This window comes from Manacus candei, unplaced genomic scaffold (assembly GCF_025592945.1).
Source record: "Manacus candei isolate 608988 ecotype Guabito, Panama unplaced genomic scaffold, ASM2559294v1 h1tg000023l, whole genome shotgun sequence".
NCBI classification, from domain to species: Eukaryota; Metazoa; Chordata; class Aves; order Passeriformes; family Pipridae; genus Manacus; species Manacus candei.
In genome coordinates, this window is record NW_026138071.1 from 18,973,845 (window position 1) to 18,985,878 (window position 12,034).

The 12,034-nt window shown below is 43.5% G+C and overlaps 1 protein-coding gene across 3 annotated transcripts in view; it reads left to right on the plus strand.

Annotated features, from left to right (window-relative positions):
* ALS2 (alsin Rho guanine nucleotide exchange factor ALS2) overlaps window positions 1-12,034 on the plus strand; it is a 223,082-nt gene that overhangs the window by 77,434 nt on the left and 133,614 nt on the right. The gene's annotated exons all lie outside the window — the stretch shown is intronic.

Genomic DNA, 12,034 nt, shown 5'->3' on the forward strand with positions numbered 1-12,034 from the left:
ACTAAGCAAATACACCAATCTGTACCTTCCTCTAGGGCAGTTCAAGAGAGCAGGGTTTGGCTCAGAGAACTACAACAGGAATTGTTGGACAAATGTTTCTCCGTATCCTCTCCTGCTCATAAACAATGTGTCCTCATGACACTAAGACCACAGAGCTGCAGCTTTTGCTACATTTGTTAAAAGAAGTTGACAGTTAGAAACATGCTTACTAAAATAAATTTACTCCTCTTTAAGAGGACATTTTTAAAATATAATACTGTGCATATAAAAAAATGTGGGAAAGGCTAGCTAGTTATGGCTGCAAAGGTTGTTTCTGGAAAAGAAATAAGTATTTTCTTCATTCTCAGTTATAGCTGTTTGGGAGTGCCTTGGAGGAACTTCAGTTTTTCAATTTGTTAAGGCTTGTTATCTGAAATTCCTTACTTTTCTACACCCCTAGTGACTAAGCAGGTTTTCGTGATACTCTTAACCTAAATAACCACCCATGGTACAAACTTACATGAACTTGTCTACCCTATTGTTTGTTCTTTGGCTGCTAGTAACTTTCAAAAATATTATTCTTTCCAGTTGTTTTTTGTTGTTCTTGGTTGGTTGGTTAGTTGGGGTTTTTTTTGGGGGGGGGGGGTGGTTATTGGTTTTTTTCTCCCCTGTCTTTCTGTAACGCTCCATGAGCTGTTGAGTCACCTATCTGTAATAATCAACTTAAAGCCTCTATTTTTCGCTTTGGCTTATGTAGCTGACTTCATCTGCAAAGCATTTTTTGATATTCACTATGAAAAACACTGGATGAAAGGAGATGTTTCACTGGCAGGCAATGACAATGCAGACAAAGTAAAGCAAACAGAAACTTTCTGCCTCATGCATTGCTCGTTCTGACTTCTGTATGTAAAGAAACTAGTTCAGAGCTAGTAAAATTGTATTGCAAGAAACTATCTTCCAGCAACAGGGAGGCAGTGACAGAAACTATTCAGGGTAAGGAATGTCAAATCAAGTGGCAAGACTTTACAAGGCAGATGGCATCAGTGGCTACCCCTGTTTTCTACTGGTCTCATTTTTTGCCATTCATCCGAACTGTGGCATGAACAAAAAAGTGACTGGGATCTCTGATACAGGCTATAAATGCTGAGTGGCTCCTTTACACTTATGGACATAATGTAGAATCTGAGTGAAGCCAAAGGGAAAAAAAATGGAAGGGTAGGCAGAAAGGAAGAAGGATTATGTCCTAGATTATTTCTTAGGGAGATAAGAAGAGAGTAAACATATCCCATGGAATGATGCTGCTAGGCCATCCCAGATGGCAGGAATGTGCAACAGGATTTACTAAGATGGATGAAGAAAGTCCCTTGGGCATGTTACCAAATTCCAAGATTTTTTTTAAATTTAGACCCACTGGGAGACGGGAAACAATCACTGAGAGAGGCAATGGCAGCCTCAAAATGGCATACTATAGTGTGAGAAAATGCCAGGCTTTTAGGTCAGTCTAAGACATTCTGACAGCTTTCAGGGGACATTAAAGAAAGAAAGAAAGAAAAAAAAAAAAAAACACAAAGGAAAAGGAAAAGAAAGCAGCATCAAAATTCCAAGATTGTGGAATGCGAGGTTACTCCAAAGCACCCAGAACCTCTGTAAGCAGCATCAGCCACATTTCAAACAGCAGCCTGCAAAATTACTTAAATTTCCTCACAACAGGAGGGATTCTCATCAGCACATAAGCACAGCAGCCACCCTTAGCCAGGTTGTCAGTCACCCAGAAAAAACGTGCTGCACAAGACTTTGCAGCATCTGAGAAGTCCTCTATTGCAACCACATCGCAGTTCAGAAGGATTTCTCTAAAAATCTCCTTACTGCTATTGTTCTGAGAATGCCACATGGCCTACCAGCAATGAACCTTCACAAGCAAAGTCTTGGCAAGTCCAAGATTCCAGAATAAATTTACAGTTTCTGGTGTTGATACCAACTCTGGAGGTGTCTAAGGAGACTACTGTACATAGGGAGGAATTGTTAGGAACAATTATCTGTCCTTTTACTCATTTAAAAATAAATCCAGTTCAGCTTCCAAGTCAAAGTGAGGAGTGGCATCCCTACATGATGTCTTTTTCTGCAGTTTTAAAACCTCCTTAAATGGTGCCAATATAATTTTCCTTGTTTCCTATCCCATCTGATAGAAAACTCTTCCCATGGGGGGAGGGAAATCAAAACAAAACACCCCCTCCCTGTCCCACCACTTATTTTGAGTGCCTGAGGGAGAACATTTTCAGACTACCTGTTGCAAGGCTTCCAACCCTCCTTACCCTCAGAAGAACAAAGGCCATTGCTTCCCCCTTCTCCTTCCACCTGCAGACACTCGCTGGCCCTCACCTCACTGGCTGTCCTGCTAACCACCTCTGCCAAAGTCCCATGTGATCCCCTGAATTGTGAGATTCGTCCCAGTTAATTATAGTAAACAACTTCTATCACACTTTTAACCTCGACATTTTGAAACTTACTTACATACAGTCTTACATGATCAGACAGGCTATTGAGCTAAGAACATCAAAATTTGCACTCCCTAAAGCTTAGTGGAGAAATGCCAGGAGCCTGGGGGGAAATTATGCATTTGCCTGTTTTACATAATGATTTGCATAATTAAAAATAAGTTCACATTATTATATCTGCTTGCATTTCTATCAGTCTGATAGATTACTCTCAATTGCATCTTGTTTGAGCTCACCAAAGACATCTAGTCTTTCTGTAAAGAGGCAGGAGAGCCTGGTATTTCACAGGCAGGGAGTGGGGAAGGCAAGCCCCTGCCCCCCCCCACGGAACAATTTGAAATTAGATTGAAGATATGAGAAACCGATTGAAAAGAGCATATGGGAGGGCACGGGTGACAAAAGGAAGGGGATACTGCTGGAGGGGATGTGGTTTCCCGTAGTGAGAAAGGTAAAAGCTGGTTGCATCTTGGATTTGTAAGATAATTATTAGTTTATGAAGTAGTATCCCAAAGGATATAGGGAAGCAGCACTGCCCACCACATTTATGATCAAATTGGGGAAACTTCAGGAAACATTCACAAGGATCAGCTATCAGGCCGATCATTGCCTTTATCTTGCAGATCCATGAATAAGAAAACAGTTGAAGTTGATCTGCTCATCCCCACTCAGCGATTAAGTGAGGACATCAGTTACCTTTTAACCCTTGCATGACACTTTGAATTCCCCTCTTTCTTTAAAGTAGATTTAATCTGCTTTCTCACAGTTTTAGGGTTGCAGAGGCCCTTTGGTACAACATGCAGAGAATCCCTCCTTATTTCAATTCCTTAGGCTAGGTGCTTTTTTAACAAGACAAATTCTCTGCTGGCAGCAGTATTATCAGCCGGGTCCTGTCATCATTCTGTCAGGGTGCAGTATATTGCAAAATGAAAAAGGGAAGATTCCAGAAACAGTGGGAAGAGATGACACTTGTGTCTGCTGTCCTCTTTCTGTCAGGGAGTAATATCCTACTCTGAGAATCGGGATTTAGCACAGGCACGTACAAACTTACTATCTGATCCTTAAAATCTTAAAAGGTGCTTCTGACCTGGTATGGTGGGTGGACACTTCCCAGACTGCTTTAGCTGATTTTGGCCGATTCTATATACACTGGGATGTGTGATATATCAGCCTGGGCAGCATCAGAAGAACTGCTTGAGATGGACCTGCCTAAGGCTCCCTGGGCCAGCCACCTTCAGGAGTCACAGTCTCATGAGGGCTCCAGCTTATCCTGAACTTCTCCCAATGTCTGTGAAAATGAGTCACAGATCTGCAAAAGTCTCAAGCAGAGTCACTCCTTGCTTTATGACTCTAAAATTATTACAGATCCAAATATACCCTTCCCTACCCTGTTCTCATAACAATGCAGTGTTTTTTATGAAGCTGGCTAGTGTCTTTGTGGTTGAAGCTCCCCTTCTCAGAATTATATTCCCTCAGACCTCTCCATCACATCATGGATCCTTGACCTACTTTGGACTCTCTGTCAGATATCCCTATTCCTCCAAAACCCAGTGATTTTGTTCCTTCTGTGTTATTCCTCTTTTGTAAACCCCCCTTTAGTTTTCAAGGCCAAAGACAAGTGCTAGCATCTGATCTCTGGGTACTTCCTGAAGCAGCAGCACAATTACAAAGCCTGCAGAAAAGCTAGAGAAAACTGGTTCTCCTCCCTTGTGCCAGCCAATGCCATACAGCTATCATACAGCTGAGTTTCTCAAGTTTGTGCATAAATTTCCCAGTCACCGCAGACGATGCCACGATAGTTGTGAACACTGAATTATGCCTTGCTTCCAGCCCCAGGGTTGGTGTGGACATAGTGACTGGTTGCTCTGATCACCCTGCTGTTTATACCATTTGATTGTGAGGGAATGCTGCAATGGTCAAATGCACTGTGATATGTCTTTTGTCATTTATGCCCACCTTATTTTACTTTTGTCTTTCTATAGACTCATTCATTTGAGACTGCATCTTAAATCTTCTTTAATGCACAGACTGAAGGCTTGCACTTTTCCTGTTTGAGTTGATGGGAAGTTTTCACTTGTTTCAGTGGAAACAGAAGAGCAGGATGCTCATCAAAGCCCCAAACTTTGTTTATGTAGGAAGAAAAACCAGACTTAGCCCAAAATAAGAGATGGGAAAGACCCATTATATTGCTTAGCCCCTGCTATTACATGTGCTAGTGGTATAATTGGTCTAATTTTAAATGCCTTGAATAATGGGACTATTGCCATCTCTCTTGGGACGTGGTTCTGCCATCTAACAATCACATTGGCAGGAAGCCACTGCCTGATGTTCAAACAAACGGTTTATCTTTGCTTGATTAAGTCTCACTAAAGATGAGTGCAGCCTCCAGGAATATGTTGTTTCCAAAGCTTAGAAAACAAGGGAAGAAGAGCTGTTATTCAATACAAAATCTGCCAGATGTCTAAAGAGGCTGAGGAATTCCTAAGCCTCTGTTTACAAAATCCTGTCTCCTCCTCCTGTGAATGCTTAAATTACCAATCGCTGCTACCATCCCATGTTTAGCGTAAAATTTCCTTAACCAACTCCACTTTCAAAATTGCACTGGAAAGAGAAACAAACATTTTAATTACTTTTCTTTTCCCTCTTCTTGACAGGCTTGCATAAATTAACCCTTGTGCTCCACAATTCTAGTTAAACCCTTGAACAGAGTTGTTTCTGCCTTTGGTCCCAATCACACCTTGCTGAGATGATTCCCTGCTTTGAGGTCTCATGAATGTTTGCTGTGTGAAGTTACTGCTTGCTGTATCCCTGCAAGCCCTGGAGATGGGTGATTCTGCTGTATGGAGAATTTCCCTTTCCACAAGAGCCAACCTGCATTTCTAAGTTGCAGTGCTGCTAAGGGAGGGGGCAGAGGGCTGACACCAATGCCTGCAGACAGCTCTCATCCTGAGGTTTGTGGACCAACATCACATGCTCTCCTTTAGCTTTTTTTAATCAGTCCTTTCTAAACTCTGATTTCCGTCTTGGTGTCAGTCTGCATCGACTGCACTCCCTCGGAGCTGGGACCAATGGTACTCTGAATGGTGCTGGAGATATTCAGCTGATTTCCTTCCTTGGAGGGAGGGGAACCCGAAAGCAGCACTTCAAATAAGCTCCCTCCTCATGGAGTCTCTGCAGGGAATGAGGGCCCATTTTCTTAATTACATGTTCATTAGTATGTTTAGTGCTCTCCTCCCTCTCTTCCCCCAGCCCCGCCACCTGGGAGTTCCTACTATGTTACTGGAAAGCCACAGAGGTTTATTTAAATACCACACAGTCAGATTGGAATGAAAAGCTATGAAGCTTCCCTTCTTTAATACTTTTTGAAATTATTTATGGGCTATGCTTCTTGCCTACGTAGAAGGTGCCTTTTGAGATTCTTGCAAGTCAATGCAGAAATAGCTGTTTGAATTGAGCAATAATTAGAAGCAGATGGAGCAAAGCAAAGCATCAGAGAAATCCCATTCTGCTAAAGAAACACTGCTGTCTGAAATAGATTTCCACTGCATGTAACATTTTCTCATATAGGCTAAAAAGAAATAACGTATCTTATGTCTGGTTTGCACCTACCAAAGCTGGGAAATTCAGAGTAAGACTGGTCTGCAATTCCACTCTGAATTTAGTCTCAGTCCACACAGTGTTTGCAGTCCCTATATTGCTGTACCATAGTTACAATTTCTTTTCTTGGCTAGATCTCAGAACAATGGAGATTAAGCTACTTTATGTGACTGTGTGTATGTTTGTATAGAGTTTTTTTCTCAATCTTTAGTGGGTTTTGGTGGTTGTTTTGGTTTTTTTTTTTGGGGGGGGGGGTTGTTTGGTTGGTTTTTGGGGTTTTTTCTCGGTTTGTTTGGTTTTAAATGATTAAAAATGTTCGTGACTTAAGATACATCATGATCTTTTGTAATCCACAGACTCAGTCTGGGGAAGGTACTCAGAGCTCTCAAATCCTAATTTGCTGCTAAATTCTTATGTGCTTGATGTGGTAGATTGTTTCACTCCTGAGTTCTAAAAATAACAGGTCCTGCTCTCATTGCTCCCACAGATCATCCCTTTGAGTTTAGAGAGAACTGGAAACTCTCAGCCTCTCAAGGGGAGCTGTACAGCACCCAAGCTCAAATTGTAACTCTATTTCTCATTTGCTTTGCTTACACGAGTACAACGGGATCCAGTTTGCTGTTGGGCTTTTGTTGAACCATGTTGTTGGGGTGAGCTGATTTTATTTTGATGATTATAATTTATTGCCCTGATAGTGAGCCAAAAAGCCATACTTTGGTCGGCTGCTACATATGTACAATAAAGCCGTCATTTTAACAATGGACTCACTCATATTTATGTTGCATTTTTCAATAGGCAGAAATCCATACTACCATGTCATGGAGACTTCACTAGCCATTTTAGAAAGCAGCAGTGTTTTAAAATTTCAAAGATACAAAATATCTCTGAAAATGTAAATATTGTAGCACTCTGAAGCGTCCTAAGCTTGTGCTACTCGAGTGTGTCTACAAATAAACTTGAGGGTTTCTTCTGAAGCAGAAGTTACTCCTAGAGTAATAATAAAAAAATTATTTTGAAGGAAATCATAAAGGTTGGCAGGTTGCTTGTTTTTTTCTGATGTGAGTGATCCGGGGAGGCCGCGGTGAGCGCCTGCCCCGCGGTGCTGCTTCCGACCTCCTTCGGGGGAGTTGTGCGGGCCGGGCGGGAGCAGGTCCCGCCGGTGGGGCGATAACCGAGCATCGCGGCAAGACCTGAGGGGTAGGAAGTGATGCTGGGAACGCAGCTGATGGCATCCCTCTGTTTGACCCTGACTCCCGGCCCCGGGCTGCTGTGGGTGCAGGGTTTTGCCTGGGGTGTGAAAACCGAAATTCCAGCTGCTGAGAGCTATTAAAGTGCAATTGCAGAAGCAGAAATGTTAATGCTGGTGTCTTTGCCAAACTCCTACTAGTTTTAATTTCATAAAGGTTGTTGCTGATGGTGATACTGCAGGAAAACGAGATCTAATATTAAAGCAATGATTTTATGGGCAGAGCAAACAAGTCCTCCAGTCGCATCCTAGAAGCTGCCCCACATGGTGTGTTGGTGATGGTTTCAGTGCTAATCCTGGCAACTCTGTATGGACATTGATAGCATTTTTTTAAGGTTGTTGATCTGTGGGCGTTTGTGAAGTGCTTTAAGCTGTTTTAGCATGAATTTGAGTGCGGCAGCATCATGCCAGTGGCTCCTGGTTAGGGAGGCAGTAGGCTTCTAAAATGCATCATTGCTATAATCCAAGTGCAGTGCAATCCTTGATGCTTTTCTAGGTACAACAGTAAAGACATTTTCTGCCCAGTGAGCTCTTATTCATGCAAGTTCTCATTGTGGTAGAGAAGGGTGGTGACTCATGAAACAGCTTGTGGAAAGTGGGACGGATGAAGTGGTGACTGTCCCCAGACGTCCCTCTGCCCTGTGCCAGGGATCACTTCCTCCAGGGCAAGGACATCTGTGCTCAGCTCAGAGCCATTCTAGGGCTGCCCTTGGGTAGCTCACTGTGTTAGAGCAGTTCAGATTTGGCACTGGCTTAATTCCCTTCTTTGGGCTGGGTGATCACTGAGGTGATTCCTGGAGCCACATTACTTTTGGCCCAGAGATCACTGTGTGAGGGGCAGCTGCTTGCGGGAGAGCAGCAGGGCAGGGCAGGGTGGTGGGAGCTGCTGCAGCCATCTGATTTTCTTCTGTGTCTGTGACTCAACACTCTCCCTGACCACAAGGGTCAGCTGTTTGTGAGTAAAGTCTACAGGCGTAGGTCCCTAGATATTATGCAGATACAGTGAGTTTGGGCTCTCTGAAGCAACCTGAGGAGCTCAATAATAGCTATTCACCAGACTCCAAATTTACTCAACAGTTTTTCAGAGAAAGGTTCCATTTTCCAAGTGTTTCTAAGGTAGCTGTGCTTAAAACATCAAAGATCTAAAAATTAGATTTGCTTCAAATGCATGTATCTTAAAACTGGATGGTTTTTGTTGTTGTTTGGGCTTTTTTAAGCTAGATTGACTCTCCCATTATGATGTTCTCAGATTCTGCGTGCCCACCACCGGGACTGTGGGTGGGGAGGAGACACAGGCCACTTCTGAGCTTCTTCAGAGGCATTTATCCACCCCAGGAAAGCTACAACTGAAGCCAGACAGATGAGAGCCAACACAAATAGTATTTTGCTAGACTAATTCCCTAGAGTCTGAGGCCTTATTTCCTAATGAGGCCAACTAAAAAATCCAAGAACTGGCACGGGTGTTGTATAAACAGTCATTATTGCTTCTGTCCATCTTTAAAAGTATTGATTTGAAGGTACATATTTTTCACCATATTTTTATCAAAATAACTTTTGAAAATAATTCCTTGTTGAAAACCTTCCCAAGAAAATTAAATTTACAGTCAGTATTCGAAGTCATCTCTTTTTCAAACATGATGAAAAAATGGCAATTGAGATAGGAACTCACGTGGAAACATCATGGGGGAAAACGCAAATGTTTCTGAAAAATACTTGAAAAGGGTTTGTATGTGATAGTCTTCTCCTGTTCACAAGCATACAGTTAAAAGAAAAATCTGGTTCATTTTTAATGTAAAAATGCCAAGTGTTTACCTCTATAAACAGAAGCAAACCCAAAAGCTGGGTAAACCCAAATTATATAACTACTGAGCCCAAGCACCCTCCTGACTGGAGGAGGAATTAGTGCCTTGCATAATCAAGCCTGGGGAGCTCATTTTGTCATGCTCAAAGGGCCACAGTGGTGCAACAGTAGGGGTGGAGGGATCAGCAAGCACCAACAATGAATTCCCTTCATTTTTCCAATTTAAGGCCTGAGCAGAGGAAATGCAAAGCTCTTCTTTTTTTTGCTCTCTCCTTCCCCCCCTCTTTTTTTCTTTCTTTTTTTTTTTTTTTTTAAGGGCAGATGAAAAGAACGAAGCAGTAAAGAAGCCAGATTGACACCTGTATCTGTGACAGCTCAGGCAAGGCAAAGAGTGGGAAAGCATCCGCTGGCAGCAATTTGAAACTGTCCCCTTCCTGACTTGGAGGCTTTGACTGATGGTGCAGCTTTGTGCAGCCATATGGTCGAACATCTTGAAGGGCCGGCAAAGAGCTGCTGCTGCCAGCACTGGGAAGGGGAACCAAGTCATTATTGGAAACCAGATCTCCGGGAGAGAGGAGCCATTAGCGCAAAATTTTGCTTCATGCTTGACTGTCCTCTCTGGGCAGGGGACCCAGTGTGGCCCTGCAGGAGGGCGAGGCCCAGCCTGGCCGCTGGGCACAGCTCTGCCAAGCCAGGGTTAAAAGGAAAAGCTTCTTCCTCAGCACTTAGTGCACAGCTGTGGTCTCTTCATAGTGCAGCATTTCCCTCTTTACACATGCTCTCAAACACTCCCTCTTTTTGTTCACCCAAACCCAAATTTGGCTTTGTTATGAACTGCCATATTGGTTCTCCCTTAATTGCAGCACCAGGAGGACAGGGCTTGTTCTTCCCAGGCTGCAACTGAGACCCAAGAAGAGCAGAGCTCCCTGGCCAGGGCCCCTGGCAGCACTGGCGCCCATGTAAAGCAGCACCAGGGCCGGCAAGATAAGAGTTGTAATGACCACCATGGGTTCCTGCTTTTCCCTTTTATTACTTGGTACATTACATTTGTTTCCAGCAGAGAAGAGTTTATGTGTGCGTGGCTGCACTGGTTGTGTTGGACCGAGCTCCCTACGTGGTTATGTGGATGGACTCCAGGGACAGAAATGCACTTCCCCTTAATAAGCTCCTCGCACTGCATTAAAGATAAAAGGGGAAGGGAAATATTTATATTCTGACAAAGCAGCTCTTCCCTTCAGGCTCTTGTTTTATTTATTAGCTTGCTCTGTCCCTCTCTTGCAGTTTTTTCTCTCTATTTCATTGCCTGTGCTCTTTTTCTCCTTTCTTCACTAATTTTGTCCCTGGGAGACAGTGACAGCAAAACTTAAGAATCACTGCCCAAGACATCAGATTCATATTGTGTAATTCCCAGTTGACAACTACAGCTCCCCCCCATCTTTGTTTTTTAACACAAAGTAATGATTTATGGTGCTTAAACAGTTGAATACATTACATCTGGTTTGCTCCAATTGCTTTAGATGAAACTGTAGAAATAGGCGGAGTTGGGTTTTTGATGGTTGTTGTTGTTTGTTTGTTTGTTTTTTATACATTGCAACCCAGATGCTGAATATCCTCCCTTGTTTGTGTACACAGTGGAAACCACTATCATTCTTGTCTGGAGAAGCCCTTACTGAGGCATGACACAGCTAGACCGAGACCTTTCTAACCTCATTCATCAAATACTTCCTTTCCTCTGAGGCCTTATCCTGGGGGACCATTCATTTCCTTCAACTAATATGCCACACGAAAGGAATCTTGGGTAGATTCCGGTGTCTGGGTCTTGCTCTGGATTTGTATAAAGGTTCAGGAAGAAATGCAATATGTGGTATTCTTGTCCATTCTGCTTCTTTTGCTCCTCCTCATACATTGCAGAAAACCCCGTGCTGATTTACAATGTCAGGGGCCATCAGTGTCCACGTTATAATTATTTTTAGAGCTATATGTTTCTTGCCATAATCATAATCTCTGCTAAGAGTGAGGCAGCAAAATTAGAGACTTGGTGCCCATAAGCTTCACCTCATTCACATCCTTATGTTTCTGCCTGTTGTCATAGAACTGCAAAATATCTGCAAAACACAGTCTTTAGACCACCACATTGAGTGGTGTAAACTGCAAAGTGCTGAATGAATGTATTGTAACTGGCTGGGGAACAGACTGTTTTTTATCATTCACAATCCCACCCCCCAAAAAGCACCACAGCTCTGTTTCCAGACTGATCAGGAAGGTAAAGGAATTTGTTAATTGATTTTTCTCCCTCCCGTATCAATTAATGAAGCCAGTCTAGGGAGATGTGAGCTTTTCTTTCTTAGCTAATTAATCCTTTTCCTTTATCTTCACAAATAATGGCAATAAAGCAATTAGCAAAGGATTTACAGGGTGTGGAGCAGTGAGAGATTCCTCTGGCCCCTCTGCAGCTCAAGCTGTTCAGCTCTGCTGCAATTCAGGCTCTCTCTAAAGGGATTTGTGTCCCCCACCCTCTGCGGTGTTGCTGCTGAAAGCCCAGCCTCTTCAAGATGTGAAATCCCAGCTCGATTTCCCCTAAGGGAAGTTAACAGCTTCGGTGCCAGTCCTTGGCAAAGGCCTCCTCTGGAACAGTGGCACCAGCCTTCAAAAGTGGCAGGCGCTGGCTGTCGGTGGCACTACTGTCACCATAGCCCTGAGCCTGTGGCTCCCAGGGACGGTGCAGTGGGGCAGGGTGTGCTGAGCAATCCCACCACCTCAATCCTGCCGGAACAGCAGCCCTTCTCCCTCCATCTGCTCTCCTGGTCTTGTCCCCCCATCCCAGCCCATACACAGGCTCTGTCTCCCCAGAAGCCCTCAGCGAGCGGCTCAGCTCTCTCAGTCAGTAGAAGAGGGACGTACCTAAGCTGTAAACCCTGC